The following is an 18,620-nucleotide window of genomic DNA, read 5'->3' as shown; positions in this document are numbered from 1 at the left end:
ACAAGCCCCCTGTTCAGGAGCCAGACATCATTTCTGTGCCCAGAAGGAAGTCATGGACTGAATATTCCTTAGGGCTCTCTCCTCAGCCCGTCCATCCCATTTCGCGTTCCTGGTCAGGCCACCAGCAGCTCTTGCTGGATTGTCGACAGCAGTCTAAAAACACTTGTTACCCTTCATTTTCTTTTCCCCAGTGGCTCAGCGGGAAGTAAAGGATCTTCCTACAATGCAGGAGAGGCAAGATATGTGGGTTTGACCCCTGAGTTGGGAAGATCTCTTGGAGGAGGAAATGGCAACCCATTCCAGTATTTCTTGCCTGAAAAATCCCATGGACGGAGGAGCGTGGAGGACTAAAGTCCAAAGGGTCACAAAGAGTTGAACACGAATGAGTGGACATGATAATGGCCCTTCATCTAGGCCTGCCTTCTCCAATCCTCTCCCCTCTCTGCGGTAGGAGTGGCCTTCTAAAAGGCAGAGAGAGCACGCCAATGCCCAGCTGCAAGCCTAGAGCCTTTCTGTTGCTCTCAGAACAAACCCCTGCTGTCTTCCCATGCCCATTATCACCCTCTCTCCCATCAAGCTCCAGCTGTAACAGGCGTGATTTCGCAAAAGCCACTGTCTTCCACCTGTACGCTTCAAGTCCCAGCTGAGGGGTCACTTCTCTGGAAAACCTCCCGTGACCCTCTGTGGACCAGGTGGGTCCTGCCCTGGACTCCGGACCCCCTGGCTGCTCCCCATCACGGCACTGACAACATTTCACTGTGAATTCCTGTTTACTCGTTCGCACCCCACCCCCACCAGACTATCAGTGTTAAGGGGGCAGAAACCACATCTGTCTTGCAATCAGCACCTAGCAGAGTGCCTGGCACATGGTGCAAACTTTAGAAACAAACACAGAAATCTGTTGGTGAAATGAAGGGTCTTGTAATGGTGGGCTGTGGAAGGTGGAGAATGAGGGCAGGCTAAATGAAGAGGAGAGGGTGAAAGCAGGGTAGGGGTCGGTCGGGAGCCCAGGAAGGGATGTCTGTGCCTCTGCACGTCTGCCCAGAGGCTGGGTGAGCGAGGGCAGCAGCAGAGGCTGTGATCCGTGCAAGGGCAAGCCGTGCACTGTGCCCTGTGCAGATGTGCCCAGGCTGCACTCTGCGGAGCCCAGGGCTGCTGTCAATTGTATTTCCGGCGTTCAGACATGCTGGCAGTGAGAACACTGTTTCAGGGCTGCGTGTCTGCATGGAGGGCGGAGGATGGGAGAGTGGGTGATGAATAAACTCAGCCATGCTCATCATCGGACAGCAGGAGCAAACAGGTCTACTGCCCTCTCTGCTGTGTGCCAACTCTGTCTGCCATGACCGCCCCCCTCCCTCTCCTGTTTAAAAGATGCCGATCCAGACAGGACATGGCTAGAAAACAACTGATGGATACTATTTAAACAGACACTGCGGGCATTCCCCAGACAAGACAGAAAGGCAGACTGAATGTGGCACTTCACGAGTGAGGGGAAAATGCAAAATGACTGGGAATTTAAAGAGACAGTAATCAAGAAGCTGGAAACTGGGGGAACTTTCCAGAGCTGAGCTGAAGAAGTTCAAGATGGCAGGAACAATTGCAGCAGCAGCAACACAGTTCAGAGGAGAACAAGCTCCTATTTTAAAAACACATTTAGAAACTTCACATTTCGAGACCAGAAATGATGCACTTCACAGAAACAAACAGTAGAAAGAGCTTTCATACAAATCTTTGCTGGTAGAACAGAAAACCACCAAAAGACAGGGTGGATTGGGAAATGGGTCACATAAGCAGGAGGTGGAAGTTAATTAAAGGAGGAGTCAGGCAGTCCCTTGAAAAACAATGTAACCAAAACAAAGAATGAAAAACAGACAAGCACATACAGTCTTGGCCAAATAAAGAGAGAATTCACACACACACACACACACCTGTCAATACAGAAGGGCTACAAGTTCTAAACAATTCACACACACACGTCAATACATAATGGCTACAAGTTCTAAAAAAATTCACACACACACACACACACGTCAATACAGAAGGGCTACACATTCCTGGAAAAATCTGTGATCAGATCCTGCAACAGGCAAACAACAGATGTGGCTTTGGCCTTAATTAATTGTGGGAACTGAAAATCAAGCCAAGTTAGGATATCTAAGTAAATTCATCCCATTATATGTTTCTCCGTTTAAAGGAAAGGATAAAATTTTCACATTATTTCCTAATCTTAATAATTAGTTTTAGTCCAGTTTTTAGAAGTTGCTGGTATGAAAACACTGCAGAAATGCTCAGTTTTAGCAGCACCTTACCCGCTGCCAGGACGCGGGACCGGCGCTCCATCCTCCCTCCCGCGCCCACGCGTTTTTGTGGTCGGCCCCAAACTGTTGCCTCCTTTTGCATAGTTTGAATTGAGGAGCCTGGAACCTGGCCTTTGACTATACGTATAATTTAATGAACCACTTGTCGACCGGTGGGTGTTAATGGTGCTAAATAGCTGGTCACCTGACCCGGGGGCGGGGAGGACGGAGAAAGGGGGAGAATGCTGGTGCCACACAGCGCCCCTGCTTCTCCCCAGCCGTGTATCGCGGGGTCAGAGGGTTCGTTCCTATCTTGGAGTTTTTAAATGCTGTTTTTCAAGACTGATTCGAAGAAGAGTGTGTGATTATTGGTGCTGTTCAGGAATCATTCGCATGATATTGAATAGTCATTACTGTAGGCGGCAACAACGCTTTAATATCTTACCAGTCCTAATTTTCATTGCGTTTATTGATATTTAATTTAAAATGAAACGGAGGTAATTGAGCCTTCGCAAATACGATCTTTATCAAGTTATTTTAGGCTGATGGTGGGGGAGGTACTTAAATACTACATTGTTTCTATTTAGTTACTATTTTATTTTGGGTTCAAACTTGTCTTCCCTTTTCTAAGCTGGTTGGGATCTCCCAAGACTGTGCTTCCATTACTCATTCATTAGCTACCATTTTTTGATTCTTGAATGAAGTGTTTGGGATTGTGAAAATGTTTGTAGATGTGTTTTTCTGGTAGGCGAGAACGGAGTCAAAGAACCAGGAAATTTTTGCAGCATTCTTCTGTTATTGAACTTGTATCTTCATTCCAGAGCACACGTGGTGTGTTGTGAATATTTTTGTTTCAAGTAGTGATTTTTTTTTTTACCATTATTACCACTTAGACCTTTCCTTTATTATTTCTACCCAGTTCTGTTTTTTGGTCGTATATAACGATAATGAATTTTCCCTCCATCAGCATCGTCGTCATCACTGTTATGAAATATATACTCCATTTCTTCATGATAGTAACAGGATTGAAGGAAGTACTTTTAACAGTTCTCATTGCGCTGATGAAACCAGAAACAGTTCAGTCAGTTCCTTAGCAGCAGAAAGACATCCACTCAACCGAGGTAAGCCTCTTGTTAAGTAGGCAGAACTACAACCTTAGATTTTAAGCTTTATTTGGTAGCTGTACCGGAGATTTGTGAGGAGTTAGTGATGGACGGAGGAGCCTGGTAGGCTGCAGTCCATGGGGTCATGAAGAGTCAGACACGACTGAGCGACTTCACTTTCACTTTTCACTTTCACGCGTTGGAGAAGGAAGTGGCAACCCACTCCAGTGTTCTTGCCTGGAGAATCCCAGGGACAGTGGAGCCTGGTGGGCTGCTGTCTGTGGGGTCGCACAGAGTCGGACACGACTGAAGCGACTTAGCAGCAGCAGTAGCATCATCACCTGGGAGCTTTAAACTCCTGCCACCAAGCACCCTCCCCTGGAGGTTCAGATTTAACTGGTCCAGGGTGTGGCTTGGGATGTTTAATAGTTCCCAGCACTATTACATGAGAACCACAGTCATAGTATTTCCCAGATTCACATGACAAGTTCTCAATTTCTGGAACAGATAATCAAGTGGAAGGAATTCAAACTTGACTATTCTATCAGAAAGTCTCTTAACTCCTAAAAAGAAAACTTCTTTTCCTGTTTTACTATCCCCTTTCTCAACAACTGTATTCCTAAAATCAAAGCCCACCACTGGGTCGGCTCCTTTGGCCATAAAAGGGACAAGGAGACGACATCCAGTCCTTTATGCCCTGTCTGGTCCACGTTTCAGCAGGAGAGCATCTCTCTGAAAGTGACGTTTCACCTCTAAGAAGGGGGCCGCCGGCACTTAAGGGCTGGCAGGGGCCCTCCCTCCTTGTCGTCATATGTCTGGAAAGCATGTCGTGCTATCGCTAAATCAAAACCCTGTCTGACAAATCTATAACAGGGCTTCTAAGTGGAGAAATTCATTCCCTGTGATGCGTCTAAGGAGATGATGCCAAAAAGCCCATTAGTTCAGATGAGGGAACCAGATGAGGGAACCAGCATAAACACAGGACATGACAAGAAAGAATCATTTACATCTCACCCAGACCCTCCTAATGGTAAGTGGCTCGAGCAATTAACGAAGCTACCTTACTCCACCTCCTATAATAACTATGGAGTGACACGTACCAATGCCGGCTCTTGGAGAAAATCCCAGTCTTTCAATACGTATACCAAGCATGATGCCTTCCTTTATTCCACCCACAAACAAAATACTGTGTTCTGCACAACCATGGAAATTCCGGTGTGACTTTAAGCCACATACCTTGCTGCTCCTTCCCTGTTATCTAAGTAGCATTTTATACACATCCATTATTAAATAGAAATGAATGATGAACTGTTTTAGAATTGATTCTCTAAGAAACCAAGGACTTCTTTCTATTGTGTTCACTGCTATAGCCTGAGTTCCTACAAAAGTGCCCAGAGCATAGTTGGCACTCGATAGAGTTGTTGGATGAAGGAAAAAGCATTTGCTATACCAAGCGGTCACTGAGACTGGCGTGAGTCACCTCTCCCGCCCCCCAACTCCAGGGCAGGAGCAGCTTGCAGTGTTTTTTCTTGCTCTCTTTCTTTCTTTGATTAAATCTATATTACATGTCTATTATGGAAAAATCATCTTTAAACTCCAGCATCCAGAGATAACTAACATGCAACTTTTAGTGCATCTTTCCAAAGTTTGCCTTTTAGATAAAATGGAAAGATCCCTCCTTCCAGTGTTGTTTTATAACCTGCTATTTTCCACTTAATACATCATGACTATTTTCCCATATCAATAGTGATGCATATGTACTGCTGTTTATTGTACTCCATTGATGCTGTTGTGTGTGTGTGTGCGCTCAGTTGTGTCTGGTTCTTTGTGACTTCATGGACTGTAGCCCACCAGGCTCCTCTGTCCATGGAATTTTCCAGGCAAGAAATACTGCAGTGCATTGCCATTTCCTCCTCCAGGGGATCTTCCCAACCCAGGGATTGAACCCACGTCTTCTGTCTCCTGCACTAGCAGTCGGACTCTTCACCACTTGCGCCACAGATTTCACTAAAGCTGACGTGTACAGGTCTCTGTTTTTGCCATTCTAAACAAAGCCTGCATATAGGATAAAACCAAGTGGGATGTCTGGGTCAGAGATGCAAGAAGACGTCCATGAAGGCAGAGGTTACCCCAACACCCAGAGTCTGCTTCTCAGTAAATATTCAAATTCTGACTGATTAATCTCCAAGCTCCAGGAGTTGACACTCCAAAAGGAGAGAAAGGCATGTAAACAAACAAGCTGGCCACGGTGGTCTAACGTGATGTACGACGTGCATGCACGCACAAGCTGACACAGGCACCAAAGATGTGAAAAACCACGTATACCTTTCCACATTAATCAGTCGAAGACCCTGTACCAGCCTTATTTAAGAAAATTCTCTCAATTTTGGAGGAAAACTCTCTAAATGATGGAAACCAACCAGGGCTGCTAGAAATGTATAGTTTAGAGAGTGGGTGGGGTGGGATGTGTCTCTGTGTGTTGGGGGTAGGCAAGAGAGGACTCACTTTCCCCAGACACAGGACATGTACCACTATGAACAGCCATCTCCCCGGCTGAAAGAGAAATGCCGAAAAATGAACAGACAGCAATCCCAAACAAATAAAAATGCTGGCTTTACGACCAACACTACCAGCTGTTCTTCACGCAAACAGGAAGAGCAGATCGGGAGGGCAGGCCTCTACCGGGCACTGAAAAGAACAACCAATTTCTTTATCCAGATCCGCTGCCATCTGCCACGGGGACCAGACCCACGGCCACAGGAAGAAGCCGGGAGACGGCAGCCAAGCCCGGAGACAGATGCCACCTGGGAGGTGGGGGCGGGGGTCTGATGCCTGTCTCTTCACTCAGCAATGGTTCTCAGGAGAAAACAGGGCTTGGGTCCCGGGACTAGGAAGCGCAGAGTAGTGACACGCATCACTGTGCCTTTATCTTCTGGGGCAACCACATCAAAGGGGAGGAAACCAGGAAGAAATAAGGGGCCCGACACAACTGCATAGAAACTTCTCGGAGGCCAGAGGCCACGGCGTCTTCATCTTTGTTGCTTCTACAACACTGAGTGAAGTGAAAGTGTTAAGTTGCTCAGTCGTGTCCAACTCTTTGTGACCTCACGCACTGTAGAGCCCGCCAGGCTCCTCTCTCCATGGAATTCTCCAGGCAAGGATACTGGAGTGGGCAGCCAGTCCCTTCTCCAAGGGATCTTCATGAGGCAGGGATGCCACCTGGGTCTCCTGCCTCCCAGGCAGATTCTCTACCATCTGAGCCACCAGGGAAGGCCACTGGGAAACTGAGTATGCACTTAAAAGACTTCCACCGACCTGAAGTGAAAAGGTGATAAGAAACTTAAGTCACCAAGGAAACGAAGAGTATTTGGGTTAAAAACAGAAGAAGCCATACATAATGCAGAAAGAAGATCCCAAAGATGCCTAATACGCTGGTGCTAGTGTCAGAGTCCGACGGAGTTAGAAGCTACGGGCCAGAATCCCGGCTTCAGCTCACTCACTGGCAGAATGACTGGAGCACTGACGTCTCTTAGCCGGTTTTACAGCACATCTGGCTCCTGGGGTTGCCGTAGGCCTGAGATTCTCAAAGTACCAGCTAATGTAAAACTACACATGTATGCTGGTTGCAAATCCAACTCTATTTCAATAAAATATATTTAAAAAGAGAGAGAGAAGGTAAGCCCATCGAGCACACTGTTGGCCTGTTTTTCCTTCTTCTATCCACAGTGATACTCCTGCCACATTGTAGGCACTTCACAGCGGAGTCAGTCACGCATTCTTATAATGAACCTATTAATTAACCATCCCCACTGTATAAGTGAGAAACTAAAGACCAGACAAATTACACTAGCTTTAAGTCACAATTAGCAAGTGAGCCTTGAGTGACATCAAGACTCCACCGTGCAAACGAACTTCACTGTGAGCTGTTTCAGAGGTTCCCACGACGCCCTAAGAGAGGAAACGTGGGGGTCAGTGCCAAGAACTCCGTATCCAGTCGCTCCCCGCCGTAGCTATTCCAAAGCACTTTACTGGCTATTTGAGCTCCTCATACTTACATGGGTCTCCTCCATCTAGTCATCGTTTCTTCCCAGATGACATTCCTGCAAGGCCCTATTCCTACACCACTAACACTGCCAGGGGAAGCCGTGACTGTCATGATTAAGGACTCTGAGGTCAGAAAAATTTGCTGCCAAGATCCATTAGGCTACCGACCGACTGACTATAACTCCAACAAGGTTAACCTGGTTAAGCCCGAGGTGTCTCACCTGAAGAATAGCAAAGATAACACCAACTTCATGGGGACTTTGGAAGGACTCAGAATTAGGTATAGAAACTGCAGGGAGTCTAGCAAGCAGCAATCACTTCCTATGTGTTAGCTTTCTTTTTATCCTTTAAGCTTTTATTGTAAGTATTATTTAGCAAGTCATTCACTCAAAGATCTGTTGACTTCTACTAATGCTGCTGCTGCTGCTGCTAAGTCGCTTCAGTTGTGTCCGACTCTGTGCGACCCCACAGACGGCACCCCACCAGGCTCCCCTGTCCCTGGGATTCTCCAGGCAATAACACTGGAGTGGGTTGCCATTTCCTTCTCCTCCACTAATGCAAGTCTCTATAAATCCTAAGTGACTCCTTTCAACCAGTCATTTGGTTAATGGCTTTTTTTTTAATGCCCTCTCCCCACATTGACAATCCCTTTAGCTTTTGATAAATCTTTTTTTTTTTTTTTAGCCACAAAATCAATTCTGAAGCAAAGAGAAAACCATATCCATTGTCATTAGCACAAAATCCCCAAGGATTCACGTGATCAATTGGTCAAAGGTCTGAGCTGAGCTGGTTCCTCATCTCTTTTTGCATGTGAGACCAGGGGATGGCGGCCAGGGGTAACCTCAGGGTATGAGAAGGAGCAATCCCAGCTCTTGGCACAAGATTAAATTAGCAGATGTAAGAATGAAGGGAAGAGATTGGGAAGCTAGTTCATCCTTATATTTAGGGTACACACTCGAAGTAAATCTGTTGGCACTCACAATGTACCAATCATTTAGATTAAGACTTAGTTCTATTTTTCACCTCTGTGTTTTATCTCTATAGTACTTTTTCTCCTCCAATTAAAAATGTAATTCTTTCAGGGCAGAGACCACTGAGCCAAACAACAGGAGAAACATGGGATTCACTACATCCAGCCTCTCCTGTCCAGAGCCTCTGCCTGAGATGCTCCCACGGCCTTGAGCTCTGAGGTCCGGCCAGCTCTTTTCAGGCTGACTACTTCTCACACCATGATTGCAGCTCAAAGGTCATTTCCTCAGAGCATCCCTGAGTGATCCTATTAAGCCCTCCCACACCTGCTCTCTATCAAAGTCACCTGACTGCTTTCTTTAAGGCTGTGATCAACACCTGAACTTATCTTTACATCTGTTTGCTTCGTCTGCCTGCCCATAAAACATACTCTGAGAAGACAGGGCTTTTGCTTGTGTTTTTCCACTGCTCTAGTCCCCAGCATCTAGGACAGTTACTATCACATAGCAGTAAGTGCTTGCCCGCTTCCCTGGTGGCTCAGAGGGTAAAGAATCTGCCTGCAACGCAGGAGACCAGGGTGGCAATCCCTTTGTTGGGAAGAGCCTCTGGAGAAGGGAATGGCTACCCACTCCAGAATTCTTGCCTGGGAAATTCCATGGATAGAGGAGCCTGGTGGACTACAGTCCATGGGGCCATAAAGAGTTGGACACAACTGAGCAGCTAACGCTCACTTGGGAAGTGCTTGATTTCATATTCCTTGAATAAACAAATACAGTGAATATTCTCAAGAAAAAGTATTTAACTAATTGAAGGTCACAAATTTTATCTGATCCCTTGACAAAAAGTAGACAGTCCCCAAATGGGGGCTGTTGACCAATGGCATGTACAACCCACAGCAATGGCCCAGCAGACTCAGGTATAAGCCACACCAAATAGACCAGGGATGTCTGCTCCTGCCTTCAGTGGTTCAAAGAGGCCTAGAAGTCCTATGCAAACTCATACAAGTTTTATCTGTCACCTGCCTCTGGTTTTTTCTCTTTCTTCCTTTTTCTCCCCAATACCCAATTTTCTCTCCATGAGAAAGAAATACACATGTGTGGGCTTCCCAGGTAGCAGTAGTGGGCAGAAGACGTAAGAGATGAGAGTTAGATCCCTGGGTCAGGAAGATCCCCGGAGGATGGCATGGCAACCCACTCCAGGATTCTTGCCTGGAGAATCCCATGGACAGAGGAGCCTGGCAGGCTACAGCCTGTAGGTTCGCAAAGAGTTGGACACAACTGAAGCGACTTAGCACACACACATACACATGTGTACAGTGTTGGATAACTTAAATGTTTCCCTCTCATTTTAAATCTTTTTTTGAAAGTTAATTAATTGTCTGCACTGGGTCAAATTGGCTGCACTAGCCCAAAGTCACAAAGGAGTAAGTGGGGAAGACGGACATGAAACCTGGTGTTTCTGGCTCTAAAATGCTCACTCCTTCCTTCTGCTATAGTAAGCTGCCATTCCAAATACATAAAGTGGATTTTTTAACATCAATATTCAAATACACTTGAGAGAAATAACATTTGCACAGCTTCAGTGAGTAGCTTCCTCTCTCAAAAGTTATCTCCATTTCCTGACACAGAATTAATTTAGGAAATGTTCCCATTTTAAATCTGTAACTCAATTTGCTCCTGGCAATACAATCTTGAATTTATATAACACTATCACAAGTTCCATTAATAATTAGAAATATTTTATACACATATAAAATACCTGGATTTTACATACATATAAAACTACCCATCTTAATGATGCTTTATAAGACATAGCTTCAAAATTCTGTTGCAAACTTAAAATATATTCCCAAGCTAAGCCACGAAATTAAAAGACACTTACTCCTTGGAAGGAAAGTTATGACCCACCTAGACAGCATATTCGGAGAAGGCAATGGCAAGCCACTCCAGTACTCTTGCCTAGAAAATCCCATGGACGGAGGAGCCTGGTAGGCTGCAGTCCATGGCGTCGCTACGAGTCTGACATGACTGAGCGACTTCACTTTCACTTTTCACTTTCATGCATCGGAGAAGGAAATGGCAACCCACTCCAATGTTCTTGCCTGGAGAATCCCAGGGACGGGGGAGCCTGGTGGGCTGCTGTCTATGGGGATGCACAGAGTCAGACACGACTGAAGTGACTTAGCAGAAGCAGACAGCATATTACAAAGCAGAGACATTACTTTGCCAACAAAGGTCCATATAGTCAAGGCTATGGTTTTTCCCGTGGTCATGTATGGATGTGAGAGTTGGATTGTGAAGAAAGCTGATCGGCGAAGAATTGATGCTTTTGAACTGTGGTGTTGGAGAAGACTCTTGAGAGTCCCTTGGACTGCAAGGAGATCCAACCAGTCCATTCTAAAGGAGATCAGTCCTGGGTGTTCATCGGAAGGACTGATGCTAAAGCTGAAACTGCAATACTTTGGCCACCTCATGTGAAGAGCTGACTCACTGGAAAAGACTCTGATGCTTGGAGGTATTGGGGGCAGGAGGAGAAGGGGATGACAGAGGATGAGATGGCTGGATGGCATCACCGACTCGATGGACATGAGTTTGAGTGAACTCTGGGAGTTGGTGATGGACAGGGAGGCCTGGCGTGCTGTGATTCATGGGGTCGCAGAGTCGGACACGACTGAGTGACTGAACTGAACTGAAGATTTTCCCAGTTGCCCAATTCAAAATGTAAGATATTAGAGTGTATTCTCCAACTGGATTATGAAAAATATATTCTCAAGTCCATTCTGAACTCAAAAATAACCTAGTCCATGTTATGATCAAAACGAGAAGCGTGAATATAGGCAAACCCAAAGCAGGAAGTGAACTATCCAATAAATAAAATGTAAATCAAACAGGTTAAAATCAAGCTGTACATTTACGATGCTGTATGTGTCTACATACAAAAATAATTCCACCCTTCAGTGTAAGATACAAATATTCTTTTAAAAATTATTGTAGGACATTAAGCAAAAATTCATTGAATCCAAGATCTTTCAATAAAACAAAGCTACACAGTCAAGTTTATTTGTGAATGTTAGCATCAGGGAAGGAAGAAAACCCCAAACATGGATAATTCAGAAGTCCTTTTTGGAATCTTCTCAGCAACAGATTTAGTTTTTTCAACATGCACTGTTTTTTGACAGTGTGCTAAAGCTCTGGGATTATCCAGTCTAGGAGCGCCCACTGTTTAATAAACACAGGGCTTCTTTGGGGTACAGTCTTTACTTTGAAGAAGTTCAGTCTTGAGGGGGTAGAGTGGTGGGCACAGAGACAGACAAGTATTATTTTAGCAGAACACACCCCGATTCACAAGTGTAGGGGTGCTAGGAATGAGAGGGCAGTGTCAGCCCAGCCCAGTTCAACAGAGGCGTGGGGGTGGCCAGCGAAGTGTGAGGGGTCGACTCTCGGCCTGGCCCCCCACAGTCAGGAGACCTGATCGGGGGCACAGGGTGAGAGGGCTGGCAGGAATGAACACACCCGGCGAAGCACAGGTGTGTGTGTGCCTGCTGCTGGGGATGAGGGGACAGGAGCAGGTCTGGGGAGGGACAGGGCTCAGCCAGGAGGGCCTTAGGGCTGCGCTCTCACCATGTGAGCCCTGAGGGGCCACTCTGTGTGGACAGGGCCAAGGTCAGGAAGACAGACACTGGGTGCTTGTGGCAATACCGGACACCTCGCCGATGACTTGGAGAACGTGGGAAAACTCAAGCCAAACCGACTTTGGTGCTAAACGAAAGAAAAAGAGAAAGTGAAGCCACTCAGTCGTGTTCGGCTCTTTAAGGACAGATTTGGGGCCAGGGAGCCTAGCGGCGCTCCCAGCTGCCCTCTTTGCTTCTCCGGTTGGATCATCCTCCTGACCCCGCTGAACAAGCCGGGGGAGCGACCCCGACTTGGGGGTCATGGCAGTAGCCTCCTCGCCCTCCGCCGCCTCTGGCTCCGCCAAGGCGCTGGCTTCTGCCAGAGGGACCTCCACCACCTCCGCAGGCTAAGAGCCACTGCCGCCTCCGAGCAGTGAGGGCTACTATGCTCCCTCTTTGCCTCCGCCTCCCCCTCCCGCCCGCGCAGGCACCCCTCTCGCTGCTCAGTCCTGCCTCAGTGTCAAGCCAGAAGAGAAGAAAACTCAACAAAAACTCATTATGTATGGAATTCATTCTTAAAAGAAGAAAAAAGTGATTATTGAAGACTATGGATCGGAGCAAACGGAATTCAATTGTAGGATTTCCTCCACATGTGGAGCGTCTTGAGGATTCTGAAGGAGGTGGTGGTGGGGATGGGAACATGACCCAGGTGGGAAGAATTTGGCCCTCCTCATATCGAGCTCTTATAAGTGCCTTTTCCAGACTGACACGTTTAGATGACTTCACCTGTGAAAAAACAGGGTTTGGCTTCTTCTCTGAAGTATTCAAGGTGCGCCACCGAGCTTCCGGCCAGGTGATGGCTCTTAAGATGAACACGTTGAGCAGTAACCGGGGAAACATGCTGAAAGAAGTGCAGCTCATGAATAGACTCTCCCATCCCAACATCCTTAGGTTCATGGGTGTGTGTGTACATCAAGGACAGTTGCATGCACTCACAGAGTATATCAACTCTGGAAACCTGGAACAGTTGCTAGACAGTAACCTGCATTTGCCCTGGACTGTGAGGGTGAAACTGGCTTATGACACAGCAGTGGGCCTCAGCTACCTTCACTTCAAAGGCATTTTCCATCGGGACCTCACCTCTAAGAACTGCCTGATAAAGAGGGATGAAAATGGTTACTCTGCAGTGGTAGCTCATTTTGGCCTGGCTGAGAAGATCCCTGATGTCAGCACAGGAAGTGAGAAGCTAGCTGTGGTGGGCTCACCCTTCTGAATGGCACCTGAGGTTCTCCGAGATGAGCCCTACAATGAAAAGGCTGAGGTGTTCTCTTATGGTATCATCCTCTGTGAGATCATCGCCTGCATCCAGGCTGATCCAGACTATCTTCCCCGGACAGAGAATTTCGGGCTAGACTACGGTGCTTTCCAGCACATGGTGGGAGACTGTTCCCCAGACTTTCTGCAGCTCACCTTCAACTGCTGTAATATGGACCCCAAACTACGCCCATCCTTTGTGGAGATTGGGAAGACCTTGGAGGTAATTCTGAGCCGCCTACAGGAGGAAGAATTGGAGAGGAGAGGAAGCTGCAACCCACAGCCAAGGGACTCTTGGAGAAAGGACCTGGGGTGAAGCGACTGAGCTTACTGGATGACAAGATACCTCTCAAGTCCCCACACCCAAGACGTACCATCTGGCTGTCTCGAAGCCAGTCAGATATTTTCTCCAATAAGCCCCCACGTACAGTCAACGTCTTGGATCCCTACTACCAGCCACAACGAGTTGGTGCTGCCCAAGCCCCCAAAATCAACCCTTTCAGTGCTTGCCAGGACCTCAAAGGTGGCAAGATCAAGTTCTTTGACCTGCCCAGCAAGTCTGTCATCTCCCTGGTATATGACCTGGATGCACCAGGGCCTGGAACAATGCCCATGGCTGACTGGCAGGAGCCCCTGGGCCCACTTGCTCGCCGGTGGCGTTCTTTGCCTAGTTCACCTGAGTTCTTGCATCAGGAGGCTTGTCCATTTGTGGGCCGGGAAGAATCACTATCTGATGTGCCCCCACCACGCCTCAGCAGTCACAAGTACAGAGTAAGGGAGATCCCACCATTCCGAGCATCTGCCCAGGCATCTGCTCCAGCCCATGAGGCAATGAACTGCTCCAACTCCCAGGAAGAAAATGGTTTTGGGCCCAGGCCCCAGGGGGTCAGTTCATGCCTTGCAGGTGCCCCTGAGGAGATGGACGTAGAAGAAGAAAGGCCAAGAGACTCAGCTCCAATCCCCTTCTCTATTTCAGGCATGGGCCTGAGGACCCAGGGAGAGCAGGATGGGTGAGCAGAGTTCATCCCCACCTCACCTAGGGACAGACCTTCAGCTGAAGCCTCAGGGACCCCTTGGTGTACAGCCTAGACTCTTCCTGGGGGCCCACAGAGCACGCAGGCTAAGCCAAGCCAGACTCATCTGTGAGGCTCCCACTGCCCAGTGGCTATGTGAGGTGAGGCAGCCATGAGAGGCCTTCCTAGTTAGAGCATGGCTGATATGAAGCCTCTGAAATCCAGCAAGGAGCTTTGGCTCCCACCAGATCCCCGAGACTTCCCGACAGGACCAGAGGACTCCTAGTTCTAGTGTGAGCTGACAGGCAGCTATTACCCCAGGTTCTTCTCCTACCCCAGGTCTGTTTCTTGCCCTTTCCTGGGGCATATAAGCTAATGGATGGAACCTGGAGCTGACCAGGAAACCATAAAGGGCATGGCTATTTCTCAGACCTGAAGACTGGGGTGCTTCTTGCCAGAATGTCTAAGACACTTGAATAATTGCTGTTTGCACTTACTGCATGGCCAGACCATGTCACTACATTTCTATGCAAGGCAAGGCAGAGTGGTGGTCGTGGCTCTCAGCTAACCTATTCAAAGATCTTTTCCAGTTGATTAATCTATTTTCATATTTATGAAGGAGTCTTAATGTTCTGCCCTGAAAGACTTTCAATTTCGTGGTTGGGAGTGGGGCTGATTTTGTAGGCCCGAGGGCCTGCTCTGTGTATTTGTCAACACGTGATACACCCAACTGGTTTATACGTGGACTGATTTCTTCCCTTTCTGCTATGGCCGGAGTTACGGGAACAGTCTGTCCTAATAGAACCACAATAAGAAATAACCAAAGATGAAGTTGGTCAGTTATTTTCATATCTTGTTTCTGTTTTTTTTTTGGTAAAACTTTCCCAGGACACTTTGAGATTTAAAAATGAATAAAGTCAGAGTTACAGGTTAAAAAAAAAAAAAAAGGACAGATTTGTGCTCAGTTGCTCAGTTGTGTCTGACTCTTTGCAACCCTACGGACTGTAACCTGCCCGGCTCCTCTGTCCATGGGACTTTTCAGGCATGAATACTGGAGTGGGTTGCCATTTTCTTCTCCAGGGGATCTGCTCAACCCAGGGATCAAACCTGCATCTCTTGTGTCTCCTACACTGGCAGGTGGATTCTTTACCAGTGAACCACCTGGAAAGACCCCATAAGAACAGGTTTAGGTTTCTTCAAAAGTAGACTTCTAAGACCAGTGAATCTGAAGCTGAACTACCCCATGGATGCATGGCCGAGTCCACAAAAATAGAAGATGTGACCAACCTCAACTGCCCAGTTTCCACGGTGGAGGGTCCCCGTTCTACACTACCTACTGCCTATAATGACCCTCTAATTTCTTTGCCTCAGATTCCTCATCTGCAAAATGAGGATAATGTCATCTGCCATCGTGGGGTTTTCCAGAAGGGAATGTGGGAATGACTAAATGATAGAATAAATATGAAAGGACCTCATAAAATCTAATTCTCCACAAATGAAAGAAATAACTTATTGCAGGCTCAGCTAATAGTATTACAGAACATAAAACTATCAAAAGGGAGAAGAAGCTTCAATGTATTAATTAAAATGAAAAGGACTGTTTTAATTAAAAAAGACAGATTAGCCCATACAAAGGAACCACTTATTTTTAATAGCATAAAACCACCTCTCAACCTCTCCTTGACCCCAGGAGTCATCAAACAAATTCTAGGCCAGACAGGGGTGAACAGTGTAAACTTCACAGTGATGGATGTGTCATGAACAGAATTAAACCACAAAGCCAATTAAGTCATGAAAGCAGTGATACAACCAGACAGAGGGTTCAGAGGAGCATCTCTGAAAGATTTCATTAGCTAAACCACAAAGTCCTACTGAAAAGCACACCAGCAATCTAGCTAAAAATGGGTCACTTTATTTATAGATTCCATAACCAAATCATATATCCTCAAAAAAAAAAAAAAAGCCTCTGAAAACTCTCCTGAATAGGTATGTTAAACAGGGCAGCTCCATGCCTGCTGAAGGAAATAAGGCAATAATCTGTTTAAACTGTGAATAAACAGGCTTCACATGACGCCAGCAGAGTGCGTAGATTACGCTCTCCTGGGGAACACACCGTACTCGTTTGGGGCTGAGACCAAACTCAGCGGGACCCTGTTTCCTTGAACAGGCTGCTGCTGAAGGCCATCGTGAAGGAGGCAGTGTTGCTAGGCTCAGTAGGTGCTCCTACTGTGGGGAGGACAGTCATTCTGTGAAAATACTGTCTAGGGCAGACTGTCAGAAACTATGAGGGGAGCGAACTGCAAGCCTGGGAAATGCAGCCTTTTCAACTGTTCAGACAAGTGACAAGTGCGATTTGCTGAAATGCCAGCGGCAGTGGTGGAGGCGGTGGGAGGACGTTTAAATTCTGTTCCCCTTATTTTGCTCTATTTTCAAGTTTTACCAATGGCCATATTTTGTAAAATTAACAAGAAATAGCCACTTAGATGAAGATTTTGCAAAATACAGAAAAAGTAAGACTAAAACAGCAATGGCCAATTCCACCATCCATCTGCTTTATATGTCTCTCTAGTCTTCTTTCAATGAATATGCTTTATTTTTTTCATGTGTTACACCATTATTTTAAAAGGGAGGGTAAAATAAACTACATATATATATATATATATATATCTCAAATGTTACTTGTAATTACAGAAAGCAAATTAACACAACATTGTAAGTCAACTACACATCAATAAAAAAAATAAAAACAAAAAGCACAGTTGTCAGGCCAGATGATCATAAACCATGTTATACAGTTAAAATTCTATTAGAAACATTCAAAGAAACAAATACTCCAGCTAACAATGGCAATAATTTGAAACCATGGTAATTTACATATGACTAATTAAAAATTGCTGTTAATTATACTAAAAAAAAAACACAAAACTAAAGGCATGCATGCTCAGTTGTGTCCAACTCTTTCTGACTCCACAGACTGTAGCCCGCCAGTCTCCTCTGTCCATGGGATTTCCTGGGCAAGAATACTGGAGTGTGTTTCCATTTCCTTCTCCAGGGGATCTTCCACATCTCCCGCGTCTCCTGCATTGGCAAGTGGATTCTTTATAGCTGAGCCACCTGGGAAGTCCTTATTACGTGTACTCCCTCCCTCTAAAAGAGGAGATCTGAACTCAGCCTGGAATATGTATGAGCAAGTACATTCTTGCTTGCTGCTGCTGCTGCTAAGTCACTTCAGTCGTGTCTGACTCTGTGTGACCCCATAGACGGTAGCCCACCAAGCTCCCCATCCCTGGGATTTCCCAGGCAAGAACACTGGAGTGGGTTGCCATTTCCTTCTCCAATGGATGAAAGTGAAAAGTGAAAGTGAAGTCGCTCAGTCATGTCCTACCCTTAGCAACCCCACAGACTGCAGCCTACCAGGCTCCTCTGTCCATGGGAGTTTCCAGGCAAGAGTACGGGAGTGGGCTGCCATTTCCTTCTCCGACATTCTTGCTTATTGACCTCATAAAATTTTAAATGACTGCCACCCACTGTTAAAGATGGAAGGGATGTGTCTATGGGTCCCTGCAGCTCAGCCCCTCACCTTGGACTTGATGGCGCCTTTGAAAAGGAGCTTAAACATAACCCAGACCAGAACAAAACTTCATCTCATGCACCTGAACAGAATTCGACATGGTTAAAAGGAGGCAGCAGAGGAACACACCTGGGATTCTGCCACCTGCACCAATTCCCAGGGCCCCACCCCCACCCCGTACAAGAACATCCTCTGCATAGGGACATTTGTCCTGGTTGATCACAATGAACAGTGTTTTAGTCCAGGAGGTCCCGTGTATACACGCTTAGAGGGCTGAAGGGCAGGTAATGGCTTATAAAAGAACCAGTGGGCTCTCAGCAGTCCTTTTCACATGTTAATGTTTCAAAGAGACCAGTACCCATAAAACACCTGGCCCAAGTCCTGGCACCCAGCAACGCCATCAGTAAGTGGAATCAGGTATTGATGTATCGATGTGTACCTCAACCCGTATCTTACAGACGAACCCAACATTTTCTAAATTAACTGTCAGTTTCTCATGTGAGGTTGATACTAGTGATCACGTCAGACCATCTCTTCTGATTGCTTCTTCTCAGCCATGGTGCTGAAGGTTTTGGTAACCATGTTGCAATTCCAGCTACCTACCTGGAGCCACTCAACACCAGATTTAGAGGGCAAAACACCACCAGCGTGTAGTACAGACTCAGGACGGAATACAATGACTACCTGTCATTTCTTACT

At 46.5% G+C, this 18,620-nt stretch overlaps 1 protein-coding gene and 1 pseudogene across 4 annotated transcripts in view; one reads left to right on the top strand and one right to left on the bottom strand.

Moving 5' to 3' along the window:
* Positions 1-18,620, bottom strand: part of ASAP1 (ArfGAP with SH3 domain, ankyrin repeat and PH domain 1) — a 357,541-nt gene that overhangs the window by 210,584 nt on the left and 128,337 nt on the right. The gene's annotated exons all lie outside the window — the stretch shown is intronic.
* LOC129559889 (dual specificity testis-specific protein kinase 2 pseudogene) lies at positions 12,631-14,351 on the top strand (annotated as a pseudogene).

This window comes from Moschus berezovskii, chromosome 16, assembly GCF_049115385.1.
Source record: "Moschus berezovskii isolate FMDL1 chromosome 16, NW_MosBer_1.0, whole genome shotgun sequence".
NCBI lineage: Eukaryota > Metazoa > Chordata > Mammalia > Artiodactyla > Moschidae > Moschus > Moschus berezovskii.
Note: the sequence above shows the minus strand (reverse complement) of the source record. Positions and strands in the feature narration are given on the sequence as shown.